The 18,410-nt window shown below is 44.0% G+C and overlaps 1 protein-coding gene across 1 annotated transcript in view; it reads right to left on the bottom strand.

Moving 5' to 3' along the window:
• PAG1 (phosphoprotein membrane anchor with glycosphingolipid microdomains 1) overlaps positions 1-16,380 on the bottom strand; it is a 112,306-nt gene extending 95,926 nt beyond the window's left edge. Inside the window, exon 1 of the mRNA XM_033054617.1 lies at positions 16,321-16,380. The gene's annotated coding sequence lies outside the window, so the exon portion shown is untranslated. The remainder of the gene's footprint in view (positions 1-16,320) is intronic.
• Positions 16,381-18,410: the final 2,030 nt, after the last annotated feature.

The following is an 18,410-nucleotide window of genomic DNA, read 5'->3' on the forward strand; positions in this document are numbered from 1 at the left end:
AAGCCATCAATAGCCATTTGAGTACTCCCAAAGTAAATTTAGCTTCATCTTCATTATTTTCTGTATTGAAAGACCTAGGACATATTCATGGATGTTTACGCAATGGCAAGAGAGAACAGTATTGTGTGTTTTATTACAGTACCAAAGCAGAATCTCATTCAGACACTGCTAGCATATAATTTCTGTCTCTCTCAAAGCTGTAAGGCAATCATTAGCGTGTTGAATCTGGCAAGTTCCTATTATCTATCTGGTAATTATAGAAAGCTGGAGAAGCCTTCAAAAAATACCCTCCAACTTCTGCATTTACTACACACCTGATCAAAATACTACCCCCATTACCTAAATTAACAGATACTCCCCATAAACCATTATTCAGAACACATTACTATAAAAACCATGAAATAATTATTAGAGGCCATACAGACTATTAATTTATCTTCTCTTCTAACTTCAAAAATATAAAACTATGCAATGACAACCTGAAACATCTTACTGAAGGTGATGACAAGCTAGGCTACCTGGTCATTTGTCAGGCATTACTAGCCTAAATGAACACTACAACACAGCTCTAGGTTTTCAAAATATGTATACCATTACTCAATGCTTTTCACACTGTGGCAGTGAAAATATGCTAAATACACACTCAAAGATAATCCCATCCTCCAGAGACTGCTGTGGAAAAGGACAGAAGGATGAGAGACGAGGCAGTGGGTGAGGCCATACATATGCATATGTATACAAAGTAATTGCGGAAATTGGCCCGTGTCTCATTATCTCAGTTATTCATGCTTCAGGTAGAGAGGAAAGAGGAGGTGCCAGGAAGAGTACAGAAGCTGGGACAAGATTGGTACAAAAGGAGCTGAAAGAACAGAAAGAAATCAGAGCAAACAAAGTGAGGCAAGGGAAATAAGACCACAAATGAAGAGAATCAGCCAAAAGTGATTAGGGGTAAAGAAACCCAAACAAATGGGAGATAGTCTGCAAGGGGAGCAGAGGAGTGAAGGAAAAATCTGTGGTATTCTTTGGTTGTTTTATTCTCAGGCAGAGGCTTCTCACAGTCTGGCACCTCAGATGCAGCATCAAGCCCCATGTCATGGCCTGAATGACATCAACCAAAGCAGCAGAGCTCCTTATCTCTCTGGCTTATGCACCATTCCAATTACACTGCTTGTCCAGGCCCTGGGCAGGCTGTCCCCACGGGGTGGGGGGCAGCCTGGCTCAGGACAGATAACCAGGGTGTCCCCAGAGAGCCCCCCAGCTCTTATCCCAGCCCCTGCCATGGCTGCAGCATGTTCTTAGCAAAGAAGCCTCATGATCAGGTAAGGCTACGAAGGCTGCAGCAAAAGCGTGTCAGTACACACACCTCACTCCCCACTAATTCCCAAAACTACACCAACAAACAAATAGATTCAATTACCAGGATAGGCACTAGCCCCATTCAAGGGGATTGGTACATCCATTACAGGAAGATGCAGCCTGATCACGTTTACATGAAGAAATCACTTTATGCAAATCTCTCATCCAGGGCTGAAGGCTCTACAGTGTAGAGATTCACTGTGCACAGCAGATAGGCAATTTAAGGTAAATTATACAGTTCAGTTATACAAGATATATAACCTGGGGACAAAGTATGTGGCTTCAAAGTCATATATTATTTACAAATAAAACAGCCTTCTCATGAAATATCCAGAAGACCAAGTACCTATTTTTCATATTATTTTTCTCCACTTCCAGAAATCACAGCGAAACTGAAGATGAGTATCTTATCAAGAATGAGCTAGGTTTGGGAGAGGATGGACTCAGTGAGGAGTTAGTTAGGGCCTTGCAGGCAGGACAACAGGAACAGAAGGCAGCAGGGCTGCTGTGTTCATCCACCTGGAAGGGAAGCATCAGAATTCACAAGGAGGGAGCTGGAGTGGGCTGAGGAAAGGAATTGTCTACTCATAGCCTCCCAGGACTGTCACTGCCTGCCTGTTCAAAATCACCACCTAATTTCCATCAAGTATTTCAGGGTTTTTAAAATGAAATCCATTCCTCATATTTACAAATCACAGCTGCAGCGTCCACATGTGTGGTGTGTTTTCTGTCAGCAGCGATGAGCCTTCAAAGTATTGGCCTTGCTCTGTACAACACATGGCCACACCTCTGTATTCAGTTTTCAATTCTCCAGCTTTCTTCAGCATTTCTGTTGTGACACCTCAGCAGTTTGACACCTTCTCATCTTTGATAGCCAACACAACACCTGCCCAAATTCTCCTGCAATGACCAATTTAACAGAGTTATTTTTTCTGATGTCCTGCCTGGTGACCCTGCATGCTTTCCCAGTGCTCTTACAGGTATCAACCTTTTCACAGATACACACACAGTTCATAATTTTCTTTTATGTTGCAGACTCTTTACTCTTCAAAGTCTTTTTCAGATCTTCATGCTCAGCTTGCATCCAATTCAACACAGTATGGCTGGGTTGCTTTTTTTTGTTGGAATCATTAGGGGCAGATACCCATCTGCTTGAGGATATTTCTGTAGTCTGAACAACTCCTAACATTTGTGCTTTCAGGAGACCACTGTTTCTGCTTGCTTACATACACATGCCTTAAGTGACTTTTATAATGTGTTTAAGCAGCTTCCCATGCTAAGCCTGAGGACACTAATTTTCTCTCTTCTGACGTTCTCTTGTTTTCGACTGATCTGCTCTTATTTGTGCGTGGGACAAGTACTTCAGTGTATAAAAAGCCCTCGAGGTTAAAATACACATTTTTACACACTAACTCAGAATTTTTCTGAAACTCTTCAAATGCAACAGCAGTGTTCACTACTTGTGTCATGTGCAGCCACAATAGGCAAATAAAATATACAACAGAAAAAACACCCCAATTAATTTTTTTACTAACTGCAGATATTAGCATGTCTTACTTGCATTAATTGGTTGCAACAAAAAGACAGAAATACCAAAATATTTCTTCTCAGCTTTAGGACTGCAGCATTTTTACATGATCAAAACTAAAAATAAATGTACCCCTTGTATAATAGAGAGCAAATGTAAAAAAGTGACACCAAGTGTCACTTCATTCATGCAGTTACCTCTGTGCACCAGAGGTTATATGTATAATACCTCCAAAGCCACCACAGGGCATAAAATGCAAATTAAAAGGTGACATGAAATCTACATTTTCTGTTATCATGGAAATAATCTCAGTACCTATTGCTCATGTACACATGTGCCTGCCAACATTTGCAACCTTATAGTTAACAAAAAAGTCTGTTTCTGAACATTCCTAAGTATCTTAAAATCAACTAAAATACCATACGAACTCAAATCCTCCCAAGTATTTTTCTTCCTGTATGACACACTTTAGGTACCAAAGCTAAAGACCAAAATCTCTTTTCTGGAGGAAGGGATGTTTTTCTTGGCTAAACTTGTTCCTACCTAAGTCTGCATCCACTTCCTAGGTCAGATGTAAAAAGAAGAAGCTGTCATCCATTTTGCAGATCACTGAGGTCTCAGCCACTCTGTCACACATGCAGCTGTTTCTCTTTTGGAGTCTTTGCTATTGGAAGATTATTCAAACCTTAAATGGTACATAAGCTCTTATGAACACCTTTAATTGAGAAAGACCTGTGTAAAGGCTTGAATTTCATACTATTCTAAAATAGTAATGCTCCTTCTCCTTTGAGAGAACCACATAACTTACCATAAGACTGCTTCTCTTCTGCCCCAAAGAACTATCCCTGACCTGGAAAGCCTACCATGGTCTCCAAGGATTGCACTAGAGCAATAATATTTACACTGAGAAGTCAGCACCCGTGTGTCTAAGATCAGGCTCTCCGTGACTTTTTTAAAACATGAATACAAAACAAATTTATATGCAAAATACTTCAGTCCTAAGTTTTCAGAGAGTCAGGAGATAAAGACAAATTGAACATCAGCAGTCAAAGGGCAACACTACTGTTGCCATCCTGTTGACAAAGATTAAAGCTATGCCTGTAATTAATACAAAAGCAGCTTGCAAGGCAAGGAGAGGAGGCTGAGGTGACTGATACAGCTCCACTCCTCCCAAGTGCATCAGAAGTAGCACATTTGGTGGGGTTTGTTTCCAGGGGTGTTTACTCACCAGGAGGAGGGGACACGCAGTGGCACACCTAACCACTGTGGTTTACAAAATCCCTGCCTGTAGGCTTGTGTTGATAAAAGTCACCTGCCTTGAGTCTTGGGTATGAGTCTTGGCTATTAATATGACGTCTCAGCACCTCATCTGCTGTGCAGTGGAGGAACAGGGACATGATGCCAGCTACAAATCACTTGAAAACAGAATTAGTAAGCAACAGTCTTTAAAATAAAGGATACACCTCAAAAAAACAAGACAAGGGTTTGCACAATAAGCATTATTTGTCCAACATTTACAGGCTTGAGTCTCTGCCAAGAATGACATTTTCCCTTATTCTTCACCCGCATATTCAAAACATGAAGTAACTGCTCTTTTGCACACACCCTGCAGGAACAGGAGACAGCAGATACTGCACCTCTGCTTTACAATCCAGGGAACATATAAAAGACTTTATATTTTAAAAACTAAAGGTGAGGAAGTGGCAGCAAATTGATGTATCGTTTTTTTAGTGAAAATGAAAAACGTTTTTCAAATTTTTAAAGACAAACTACAGAACTATTATTTTAGAACAGGCTCTCTTAAAAAACCTATGTCTGCAAAGAAGGAGGTGTAGAGGTAGTCCCTACCACCCATCCAGCACAGCTGCTAAAGAGTGCAGCTGGTGCTGTCACAGAGCCAGAGTGAGGTGGGAAGGGACCTTTGGAGGTCACTTGACCCAACATCCCTGCTCAACTAGGGCCTCCCAAAGCCCAGGACCATGTCCAGGTGGGTTTTGAATACCTCCAAGGATAGAAACCCCAGAGCCACCCTGGAAAACCTGTGCCTCTACTCAGCACCTCCACAGGGAAAAAAAGTGTTTCTGGGTGTTCAGAAGGAACCTCCTGCATTTCTGGCTTTGCCCACTTCTTTTTACTGGACACCACTGAAAGCAGCCTGGCTTTGTCCTGTTAGTGCCCACCCTTCAGGTATTTCCACAAATTGATGACATTGTACCCTAAGCCTTCTCTTCTCCAGGCTGAACAGCCCCAGTTCTCTCAGCCTCTCCTCATATGAGATGCTCCAGTCCCTTCAGCATATTCATGGCCCTTTGTGTGGCTCCCTCCACAATGTCCCTTTCTCTTCAGTGCTGGAGATCTCAGAACTGGTATGGCCTCATGAGTGCCTAGAGGAGGGGCAGGATCACACTTGCTGTCAATATTTTGTCTAATGCAGTCCAGGACACAGTTTACCTTCTTTGCCACAAGGGCTCATTTGCTGGCTCACGTTCAACTTGATGTCCACCAGAACCCCTGCACCTTTTCTGCCCTCTGAATGGTCATTCCCCTGCTCATACTGGTGCCTGGGGAAGGACCTGGCACTTGGTAGCTACCCCTCAAGCTGAGCCCTGGGTGTGGGATAACTCCTAGCTGCTCTCTGCAGCAGAGCAGGGCTGGCATGGCCTGAAGGCAGCACTGCTCAGCTGGGGCCAGCCGCAGCAAGAAGCCAGACTCTGGCCAGCATGTCAATGACTGACCCGTGATCCCAGATCCCATGCTGGCTATATTCCCCAGCAGGGCCCACTTACAGTCTGCACTGTATCAGCATCTGCTCATTTAAAGCTCCAGAGGCACTGAATTGCCAGGCTGTGCTTTTGTTGTTAACCCTTTCCTGTACCAAATGACGTCACTCCCGGGGCTGAGGGACAAAAGTCTTTTGGCGAGGATCAAGCAGGAGGGTGAGAAACCACAAGTTTAAGTTTCAGCCCCAGCATGTCTCTACTGCTAAACCAAAACATCAGATACAGGAAGGAAGAAAAAGCAGCACTGTGCTTCTCCCTGACACCAAAACCTTGCTTTTTACCATTCAACTGACTCAATAGCACTATTATTCTGCAAGAGCTTGCTCCTGTCTGCACACAATCAGGCTGGTGCACACACACACACCACGGGCACTGGAGTGTTAATATAATCAGGTAGCTAGATTTTGAAAGGTACCAATCTCACAGCTCTTGCCTTGATCATTTACCCACAGCAATCTTCACACTTATTTTTTCTGAATTCAGTCTTTTTAAGTGCCAGCTGCTGATGAACAGCAGGGAGCATAATTTTTATTAAATGATGAACACTAAAATATTAGAGCTATTCCTCAGAAAATCAATTTTCTATTGCCTTTGGACAGATAGCTAAAGCCCAGAAATTCCCAAGGGCTTTCTGGTGCATTTTTTGGTTGGTTTTGGGGGTTTGGATTTTCTTTCTTTTTGGTTGGTTGGGTTTTTTTCTTGTTTCTCTAGAATCCAATAAAAGAAAGCCATGGCTGTTTAAAGTGGTTGCTTCTTAAAGCACCAGTGTAATTAATTATACAAGCTAATACTTAATACAGGAAATACAACTGCTCTGTGGAGCAAAGCACGTATCGTGCTGGCTGGAACATGGAAACTGCCAAGACTTTGAAATTCTGCTTCTTAGGGAATCACACCACTGCAATGTATAATTTCTTCCTAGCTCAGAAAATGAGGGGAAAACAAATTTTCTTGTTTAACGTGTTTCTTGAATAAAATATTTACTGCTGATTAAAGCTAACAACTTGTGCTAATTTCACAACTGCCCAAGAACTGATATTTCAGTAATTCCCACAGCTGGGAGAAGCAAAAAAGTGACAGAAGTTAACCAAGGGTCTCCAGGTTCCCAGATTGCCAACCATGATGTCCAACCCTCCAAGGCTTTGATGTCTTAGGGTAGCTGCAACCAGCTCCTTGGGCAATCCCTACAGGAGTTTGGAAGTTCCATCACCCATTTCACAGACTGGCTTCTCCTCCCAGACCAGCTTCAGATGTTGATGTGCCTGTTGAGAACCAGCTGCACTGCATTACTTGTGCAGCCTATGCCTGGGTGCTGAGTAAACATGAAACACAGAAATGCTGAGTTATTTGCTGCCTGCCTGCTTTGCCAAGTAAATAACATAGCTAATTATGGCTCATAATAAAAATGGCTTCCTGTTTTGCTGGGAAACCAATGCTCTGATTCTAGTTTGCTTTCCCCAGTTCTCCAGGGGTGGTTTTAGCCAAACCTGCTGAGGAGAATGATAATGGGATCAATTGGAAACCAGCATCCATTAAATCAGTGTAACTGGTCAGGCCCCACATCAAACCCAGATATTAACTCCTCCACTATCATTCACCTGACTGTTCATGCTAATCAATTAACATATTAGCTTTCTAGGAATGAGATGGACTTGCCAAGGAAAACTAAAGATAGAGTCACAAGTGAGTAAGAGCCTCAGGGTTCACTCACACAAATTAAAATATGTAATTGATACCAAAATGTAAATCAAGAGTATGAAATTGAATCTTCAAGAATTGGGGAAAAAAATTAATTCTTTCTTGCACGTCAGTCAATATAATTGACTGGAACAATTTAAAAGACTTGACAGATTGCCCACCACAATACCCTGGAAAACCAAACTGTTGTATCTCTACACTACTGCATAAAACCATTTCCCAATAACTGGCAAATTTCATGTACTAAATTGCTAGGAATATTTTCTTCAAAATTCAGTTATACTTATAAACACCAAAAGGTGACTAGATGTTTGCATCTCTTTTGATTACCAAGGATATAGTTAAGAAAACAGATAAAACAAAAGGGAAAGAAAATCATATTGGAAAAGTCAAAGTGCATGAACAGATAATATTTGAACTACACATTCAGTATAGGTGGTCCATAGGTAACTGTTTACCTCCCGTCCACATGCATAATGCCACATGCTGCTGCTCCCTTGAGTGATTAATTAACTCACAGAGAAAAGCTCTGTGACAAGTCACTTCACAAGTCATGAAGTGGAGGTCACTGTGCCAGCTAGCAAATGACTCATTAAAAAGGGGGGGGAAAGGCAGAAATGCTTTTTATGTTTTCCACTTCAGTACAAACATGAGGGATTTATTTCACTAATCCATGGCTGGCAGTGTCAGGGCTACTTGGAGCTGCAGAGACAGAAAGAAATATCCAATTTTCAAATCCCCTCCAGCTATATGAAGGTAAGAAAGAAGAGCACGTCTGCCCCCACAGAGCTGTTATTGCATGGCTGCCAACAGCAGCTCCTGAAAAGGCTGAGCTAGGGGAAGGGACAGCCCCTCCTATAACTAGGGGAGTCAATTAAGATGGCCAGAGACTTCCAAAATATACCTTTTTACAGGGTTCTCATTTGTAGTTTATTTTGCCAGTCTGATTACAACATTACATTCCTATTTGTAGAGTGTGAGGGGAACTGCACAAGTGACTTTGCCTACACAAAATATGAGCTTACTCAGACTATTTAAACAGGAGGTCACAATTTACCCTTCTGGGGGCAAAGAAGTGTCCTTTCTTACAAAGTGTACTAAAAATAAGGCAATATTTGACAGCACATCAAAGTGTGAGGCAGAACACATACACACCCAGTTTGGCCTTTCTGTATTTCCTTCTTTTTCCTTAGGCAAGCAAATCTATAAAGCCTCACATTTAATGTGTTAGATTAATAAATGATGAAGCTACAAACACGAGAGCCCCACCCTTCCATGTGTGAGTTCAATTATTTTGCATTTAACAAGAGTAAAGGAAAACTAATTTAATCTTTGTAATTGCCAAACTAAACGACACAACCTTGCCTATTATAACAAATCAAAACAATACACATACATTTACCAAGTTGTTGTAAATCTGTAATTTTAACTCTGAATAGCTTTTCTTTGAAGCGTTAGCTTCCATTTGTGGAAGAGTAACTACCAAATGTTGCAGTAGAGGCCATGGAAATTGTGCTTTTTCCCACAGCTAGGCTCGGGATCAGAGCTATTTTTAAGCTAAGCTCTCTGACAGCATTTTGAAAGAAAGTAAAACCTTATTTTGGAATGTGCTCAGTAAATATTCCAAACTGAAGTAAGTTCTAGTTTGCAGGCTCTAATACTCTGAATGTTGGTCTGTGCACTCTACTAGAAGGAAAAGTAGCTGTTATTCAGTGAAGGAAGAAACTTCTGGAGACAGCACAGTTTGTTAGGAAATCACCCACAATTTGCTACCACCAGTAACAAATTCTTTAGCAACCTCTTCAGCAATGTCCTCCTGTCCCTCCCTCACACTCCAGTCTCCCAAACCAGCGTGCCTGAGCAGGGACAGGTGTCAGAGCATGGTGTAGGCACCGGTGTTCCTCTGCACCCCTTATCCCAAACTTGAACCCCTCTTCCATGGCTCTTAACTCCTACTCTCACTGACCTCCTCATTAACTCACCCCCAACCACAGCATGAGCCCTAGAAGAAGGCTTCAGGTTATCCTCTGCGTACCTGGAAATATCCTGCCTGAGGCAATGAGCACTTTGCCATTTTTTGTGGGCACACCCAGCGGTGGCTCACAGCTCTGGGGCAACAAGCATAGCCAGGGCTTTCTCTCCTTCAGTCACTTCTGAACGATGAGCCTCTAATCCCTTTGGCTTCAGCTGCAAAATTCCCATTGATTGATAATGGATTTTCCACTGATGTAGAATCGGGCATTTCAACTACACCACTATGAATTAACAGAAGAGAGCTCTGTTAATCCTTTATAAGCAAGCTTAATCTTGTGGTTTAGAGAAGGAGCGAAGGCTCTGTTCTTTCTAGTATCAGCCAGAATGTGATTACCATTTCAGAAAAATCTTTCTCATTTTCTTTGATTGATCCAATATTTCTTTGGAAGACACAAATCCAGACACCACCACAAATGCACACTTCTGCAAGTAAAAAAGAAAGAGTTTGAGCTAAGAATCCTGAAGCTGAAAGCTGGGATCAGCACTCTAGGACTTCCAGTTAGTCCATAGAAAGTGTCTGTCATCTAGAAACAGCAGTCAGACAAAGCCTTTATAGCATTCACCTTTCAATTAAAAAGAGTAACATCTGAAACCTCACATTAAAACAGCTGTAAGATTTCTTAGGGTTCTCTCTCATTTATATGATTTGATCATTTCCTGTACATTAGCAATAGTTAAGGCTATTAAATGCAAGCAAGTATTAGCACCTTTAAAGACTTACAGAATCTGGCTAATAACTCTGAAGCAATCAAGTCATCAAAAAGATGAACTGAACTTACATTATGACACTTTTTCCATTAAAACAAGATTTTGTTAGATCAGCTCAGACTTTAGGTCAGTGGACACAGAACAGTTCCTTTTTTTTGCAGAAAAGGAAATTCATCACAATGTCTGGTAAATGGGAACTCACTCTTGGCTCCAGTGAGAAAGCATTGCCCACCAAGACTTGTCCCATTTGCAGCAAACAGTCTGAGCAAGGTTGCTTAATGAAGTAAAATCATGAAAGATCAAGCCCAAATATTACAGTTGTAATTGGTACTCACAGCAAATGACCCTTAATTTGATGTCCTATCCTGCAGCACACTAGATGCAAACATTTCACTGATTTAGTAATTCATGCATGCACTGCTTCTATGCTAGTATGCAAAGAAGTCTTAAATACAGCAGCTTAGTGGTTCCTCTAAAACATTGGAATGCCACGTATCTCCATAAAGTGTTTATCTTTGTCAGGCATTTCACTGGCACTGTTAGCTGGATGACCTTTGGAAGGAGCAGCGGAGGCTGACGCGCACCTTCATTAAAGCAGCGCCTCCTTCTTCCCTGCCTGCGAGAACAATGAGAGCGGGAGGGAAGAGGTGAGCAATCCACGGAGTAATGAAGAGGTTTTGTTTCAGAGGGTTATCAATTATTTATGAGCAAATCCCTAGAGGAACACATCTGAAGCTGAGCAGTTTTTAATACATTTCACTTCTGTACGCACGGCACAACATGACCAGATGCGAGCCAAACTGGACTGGTCTGATTATTCAAGGTGTCAAACATTGAGTTCAGTCTGGACATCAGTAAATCCCCATCATGTTTCTCAAAGTACAATGATCTAGATTCAAATCTCTTCCACAGAAGTCCTCTAAGGCTCACAGAAAACATTCTTTACAGTATATCCCATTCATCAAGATCTTAGCAAAGAAAAATCTCATCCTGAAGAATTTCTGTAATTATGCTGATACAGTTGTATACCTAGATGCTCAAATTCTAATATTGCTCAGCTATTATTAGGATTTTATTCCACAACGGGATTAAATAAATCTTAACTTTTCCTATTAAGAAAAGATAAGGCCAAGTAAAGGTCTTTTCCTCCAGAACAGAATTTATCCTTTTTAAAACTTAAGACTTGCTTTTAAAGTAAAATTGTTTTACAACTGTGCTTTTTAAAGAGAAGATCTGAAAACTCTTTCCATTATATGGGAAAGACAAACATTACACATTCTTTACAAGCAAGGACAATGAAACCAAACAGTTGTATGTGCAAGACAGGCTTTGCACAAAAAGTCATTAATCTGTTTACAAATGCTATCATTGAAAACAGTCATCCTGCAAGACTTGAAATGAAACCCAATCCACTGGCACACAGTGAATGCCCAGATCTGCAGAACTGTGCTTTGAGCTCTAGTTTCCCACAGCTTCCAACCAACAAGATGCTGCCAAAGCCACCACCACCACTGCAGCCACACTTCAATGACTGTGCCTATGGCATTTGTCACGCTGGCCCCAAGGCCACCTTTAACACCCAGGTCAGGTAGCAGAGCCAGGACCCCACCTGGGGCACTCCAGGATGTGTCCTGCAGAGCAAGCCCCCAGTCAGGGGTGCACCTGGCCAAGCAGTGGCATGCCCTGCACAGGTGGCCCCAGAGGAAGGCAGCCAGTCATCCTGAGCTTGGGGGGCTCTCTTGGACTGAGCACAGCCTGGGGGGAACAGACAGCAAGCCCTGCCCCTGGGAGCCTTGTTTGCAAGCTGCCTTCCAAAGGGAAACGCCTGGGGAGACACTCATCAAATAATATATTTTCAACTACACATGAAATGAGCATTTCCTGCCTTTATTGCCCAACAACCCAGAAGAGCCAGGTCGCTCACATTCCCCCAGTTCAGCATTCACCTCAGCATCTCCACAGCCCCAGGAGCAAGCTCCATAACTGGCCTACCCTGGGTAGACTAAACTGCTCCAATATAAAGAAAACAAAACGAAAGTCACTTAGAAATCCATTTTAGATGTGTTTGCATTACTTTAAAGGGTTTGCTATATATTTGGATGAAAGAAGCCCATTAAGTACATCTATATTTACTTCATTACAGCATGGCTCTTGAAGTTAGATGAAAGATTTACCCTGGCCAAGTTTGTTTATTCATCAACATCAGCTAGACATATTTTCAAAGGCTCATCCTCACTTACATGAAAGCATAACGATTTTTTTTCCAAGAGTTGTAAGGCATTCTGAGAGGTACAAAAGGGCAAAAGGAACTTTAGTGAGAATGACAAAATCAAGGAACAGTAAAAGCACAATTCCTGTCATTTCTGCTTATTACTGGGGGTGGAAACCCACTCTTTCCCACCTGGAGTCATTCATCTCAGCCTGCAGATGTATCAACAGCAATAAACTGCAGCTGGATGCTCAGTTCCCTGACCCAAGCCCTGGTAAAGGTACCTGGCACACTGCTTACCCACAAACACCACAAGGGAAGTGTTAACCCCTCCCTAAGCTCAAGATCTTAAGCAAACAACGCCTCCCAAGATTCTAAGGTTTTGCTCTGCACTTTGACAAGAAAAATTATGCCTCACAGGTGGCATTGAGGATGAGCTCTTCCTTACTGCTAGCAAAGTATGAAGCAGAAGCACAGCCTACCAAAGATCAAAGCCAACTGTACAAGTCCTAGTTATCTTTGACAGGAACCCAAACATAACTTGGTACTTGCATGCCTTTATTATCAAAATTTTATCCTCAAGTTATTTAAATATTTAAATGACATTTATGGGAGCTATCTTTCCTCATGAGTTTACACTTTCCCACGGAAGACTTCCAGAGTGATTAACAATGCTGATCTTTATCCTTCACACTGACTATTCATTCATCCTTTCTAAAACGAATACTGCTTACATATGACCCAAGAGGGCTGTAACAAGGCAGTATTTATCTACCCTAATAATCTGCTGTGGCTGCTTTAATTAAAACTGGGTTATATCACATCCATGAAGCAAAGGCACACCTCTTGTCACTCGTCATCCACCTCACAGCTGTGCTTGGTGCACCTTCTCCAGAGCAAGTTTTGGAGGTCCCACCACCTGCAGCTTGCCCACCCCAGCCCAGGTAACTGAGGGCACAGCGCTGCCAAAAAAACCTGCTTCACCACAGAAGAGAAGAAACTCTGAATACAATGAAACTGCAGAAGGGTTTGCAGTTTGGGGCCTTGAGTGAGTCACTGAACACCTGCAGGCTGTCATTCAGCCCAGTTCACAAGCAGGGCACCACTGCTGGCATGGCACATGGGGATTTTGGGAGGTGAGAGACCAGAGGCAAGGAGCAACTGATGGAGAACCTCTGGCACTGCACAGCAATTCCAAGCAGGAAGGGTGCCAGAATGGAGATGGGGGAACAACAACCATCTCAACTACCTGCAGTAAACTGGCAGGCAAATCAGGATTCAGCTTCCTCATCTGTGTTGCAGCTTTCACAGGTCCTCCACCAGCCAACATGATTGCACAGCGATTTCAAAATTTAGAGCTTACTTCTAGTAGCATTGCACAAATGAATGTGCATGGCTTGCCCTTCCCACATTTCACTCCATGCAAGCAGTGTCTTATCCTATGAACATTTACAAATGGAGAACAAACTTGAGCTCACCAGAACTTTTTTGGCATTACTATACACAGTATAAGGCCTGCTACTGATGGCATCCTTGGGATGCTGGGATAGGCAGCAAGCAGCCAGGGCAGCCTGCCTGCAAGCTACAGGCTGTGCAACCAGGGACCTATCCAGCACCTCTCCCTGCTGGCTCCATGCAGAACCTGGGCCAGCAGTTGCCATACACTCAGCAAACCCTCAAGCATCTCAGCTCAGCAGCCTGGGGACAAGGGTGAGTGGCAGCACCCCGCACCCTTTCACCCTGCCTGGGCTCCCTCCCAGGCACAGCACAACCACCAGACTAAAGGACACCTGCTCCTCCCCACTGCTGCTCCAGGGCTGAGCTTCCCTCTCATCCTGTGCCTGAAACCTGCCCCATTCTCAGGACCTGGAAGCAGAGGCATTGCTGTAAGAGCCTGGGCAATGTTATTTGAATGATTTCTTGTTTTAATTGTCACATGGTTTTGAGTCTTCTTGGTCTATTAATTTTATTCTTGCATTATATTTTACAGTTAAAAATGATACGGGTTTGGAACTACTTTGAAAAAGCCCTCAGTTCTCTATCCCCGTCTATACTGGAAGTAAAGTAACTGTCCAGCCACTGACCTCTACAGCACTTTACCATCAAGGAGCTGATAAACTCATTTAACTCCTTTGTGTGTCAATAAAGTTCCCAGTGCCTGGAGCCCAGGAAAGAGGGCTCCTTAACTAAATGCCACTGCATATCCAGCAAAAAAACTTGATCACTCTTCTTGTGGACTCCTCAGTGCTCCCTAAAATAGAAATTAACTCTCAGATCATCAATAATTCCTTGTTTTGGACTTGGAGTCCAGTTGCCATTTTCTGATCAATATAACTTAAATAGTTGAATAAATTCAGAACTTATCTAGTAGTAGTCATTTGTGTATATAATACATGATCTAAAGCCACATTCACTCTCAAATGCTTGGCAATGAGGTTTATGGAGGAGCACTGTGTCTTAAAACACAATGGATTACCCATTTCTTCTCCTCATTAAATGTCATCTCATGAAAGGAGCCAAACAAAAGATAGGTGAGTTGGACTGTCATATCCCACAACCTTTACTCATATGAGCAATGCATTTCCTCCAGATCAGGTCCTCATTTGGAAGTTGCAGATTCTCACTGCTGACCTGAATATTGATTTATGTTAATAAAAATCTGTGTTGAAATGCTGGTTAAATACAAAATTGCTCTGGTACTTCAGGCCTGCAACGTGTTACACATGCAGTACTATTTTCTTTTTCAATGAGTGAGAAAGACATTCACCCCTTACAGGAGATGCCCCACAGGCTGCAGAATTTGGCCTTTGTTAAATAAGCTAAGACCTGAATTAATCACTTTTCCAAGTAGGGGAGGCGCTTTTGCTATAATGAAGCTGTGCACCTGAAAAATTTTTGAAGATGTAAAATAAAACTCCCTGGAATTTGAAATGTCTTGTTCTGTATCACCTAGGAGAAACAAATACAATGACAATGTACTTCCATTTACCTACTGGGTATCTTTAGCAATGTTTGCTTCTATGATTTCTCTTAACAGATGCTGCTCCAGTCATCACTTATCTGCAACACAGACAGACTTTGAGAGGACTAAGGAGGATTTGCCTCTGGTTTTACAGAGCACGTTTTTTTTTTTTTTTTTTTTTAATTTAACTTAACAAAATAAGAACTCTGGATAAATATTAATCAAGCACAGCTGCTAGGCTTCCTAGGCTGCTAGGAAGGAGGAAAATATTTTCTACCAAAATTTTATATTTGCTCTTTCTCTGTCTCACTCCTTTTCTGCATTTATTGCTTAATGGCTTAGTGTTATTTCAAAGGCCATTCCTTTTACAGATGTAATCAACTCGTGTATTCAGCATCACAGAAGATACATTACTCTCCTTAAAACCAAATCTCTGAAGGATACATTAGAAAGAAAGGTTAAAGAGCTCTATCGTTCAAAGCACTATAGTTCAGACACCTATAAATCACTATGTTTGTTTATTTAGCTAATTGGCCCATTAGCGCCCGTAGCATCTCGAGCTGCACAACTTTGTGTGTGACCGTGGGCCAGTTCCTCCTTTGCCTCCCGGAGCGGCGAGAGCCGAGAGCTCCGCGCAGCGCACGATGCTCAGGGACAGTGTGCGCCTGCAGCTCTGCCCGAGGAGCAGCCCCCGCTCGCCCCAGCGACCCCTTCCTCCTGAACACTTCCCGAGCGCGAGAGCAGGTGCCACAGAGGAACAAACTGGAGCCTGTCACTGCGTAATCGGATTTCGATGGAAATGCGGTTAGGGGCTGGCTGGGAGCGGGGAGGCGCGGTAACTGCGCGCCGCGGAGATCGCACAGCTGACCCCACCGTGCCGGGCCGGGCCGGGCCGGGCCGGGCCGGGCCGTGCCCCGCACCTGTGACCGCTCCCGCCGCTGGCACCGCCCGCAGGACCGCGGCCAGCCAGGGGCAGCCCCGCAGCCACTGCGCCAGCACCCCCAAAACAGCGACACGGCAACTTCGCGCACCGCCCCCAACTCACCAGGAGGCGCCGGCCCGCGCCGCGTCCCTGGAGCCGCCTCCCGCGGAGCGCAGCCCGCAGCGCCCGGGCAGCGGCCAGCCGGGGACAGCAGGGAGCAGAGGCAGCAACTTGCGGCGCGTCTCTCTTCTCTCCTCTCGTCTCCTTTTCCCTCCCTACCCGCCTCCTCCTCCTCCCCCTGTCTCCCTCCCTCCCCCTCCTCCGCCCGGCGGGAGGGTCGGGGGCGGCGGAGGGGCCGGAGCGCGGCCGCGGAGCGCGGCGCGGGCACTGCGCATGTCCCCGCGCCCGCCGGAGCCGCCGGCGGAGCGATGGATGCGGCGGCGGCGCCGCGGGCGGCAGCGAGCGCAGCACAGCACGGCACAGCGCGACTCCTGCGGGGCTGCGGGGCACGGCTCCCGCCGCCGCAGCGCCCCGCTCCGCTGCCCACCTTGCGGCACTGGCGCGGCCCCGCCGGGTTTTGGCCGCCCCCGAGCAGCGGGAGCCGCTGGGGCCGGGCCGGCGCTGCGGCGGATGCTGGGGCCGCCGCCCCGATTGCTGCACAGGGGGCTGCGCGGCTGGAGGATGCTCCGGCGGCCGGCCTGAAAAGGAGGAAAAAGGAGGAATTGAAGCACCCTGGTCTTGATTTTTGATTTTTTTTTTTTTTTTTTTTTTTTTTTTTTTTTTCTCCTCGCTAAGTGAGCGTGGCTAAAGAAGGCAGGTATTTTGGCAAAAGGAATCTCGGCATAGTTACTGGAGGCTTTTTAATGTTGTACCAAGGTCTTTAAGCAAAAGAAATAATCATGTCTTTACGTGATTTAGGGGAAGCACAAGGACTGCAAGTGAAAAGCACTGTAAGAGCAAAGGCAGGAAAGGCTGCAAAAGCAAAATACCTAACTGAGATCTCTGGGGATTTTTTTTTAGGGAAATTGCACAATTACTACAAGTTTCCACCCATATGTGAGGACTGACTTAACACCCAGTGAGCTCTTACTTCCTGAGAATAAGTTCATACCCCATATGCCATTCTGCAATAACAGTGCTGTCAGATTCATGGCTGGCTCAAGGCTTCACCCTGTATCTGCAGTTGGTGTTTTCCAAGCAAGGATTTGCATGTGCAGGAAGGTGCTGGTTTATTGCTTGATTGGTTGCTTGGGGTTTTTTTGGAAATCCAAATACAGCAGTACCAGCAGCATTTTCATTTTCACCTAATCTTTGGTGAGATTATAGCTCAGTTTATTATCTCCATGTGTATCCATCCAATGAATCCTCAGAGCTGATCCTTTTTCATCCCACCTTTCATTATTGCCAGCTGTTGGGTTCCTCTGTTGATTTGTTAATTTTTTTTTAACCTTCTTTGAGCTCTTTATCCAAAACTTCTGTCCGCACTATGTGCATAGTCCATAATTAGCCAAGTCTAGTCCATCTCTGTTTGTCCACGTGGCCTTGCAACAAAGTGCATATTATTCTAGCATGTAACCTGCCAGTTCTTGTAATATCCAGCTGATGGTTACTGTTTTACCAGCCTGGTGTTGCTTTTCTTCTATGTTTCTGACATGCCACTATACTGGTGCACTGTAGCTGAGCTAATGTTTTTCTCACACTTAGTTTTCTCTGGTTTCTTTTACCTGCAGTTCTTGCAGAAAGTTCCCATCAAATCGCTCTGTTGGAAACAAGAAGACTTTGTGAAACCCCTAACATCTGTATCCACATCCCACAGGGTGACTCTGCATTGAGCCCAACTACCCAAGACTTTAACTCTTTCACCTCCAGCTGGTTTCTGGTTGCTGTAGTCAGTGAAGATTAGCACATGTGGAGTCTTGAATCGGCACTTTTCCCCCCACCTCTGCATTCCTTCATTCTTGACCAGGGGTTCTGATGCTCGGCTCAAGCCTTGTAGATGTCCTATAAAGAGTGGTAGGCCATCGTAGCCATTTGGTGCCTCTGTAGTGTTTTCAGTTTAAAGTATGAATTGTGAAACTGTGATTTGTAGGAAGTTTTGGAGGCTAACAGTAGTCTGTAGGTCCAAAAAGACAGGAAACAAATGTTCTAGCAGCTACTCCCCTTCAGCTGTATCTTTTGGCACAGTTCAATGTCATCAGCAAAATACAGTTTTC

The sequence above is a fragment of the Catharus ustulatus genome, chromosome 1, assembly GCF_009819885.2.
Source record: "Catharus ustulatus isolate bCatUst1 chromosome 1, bCatUst1.pri.v2, whole genome shotgun sequence".
Lineage (NCBI taxonomy): Eukaryota > Metazoa > Chordata > Aves > Passeriformes > Turdidae > Catharus > Catharus ustulatus.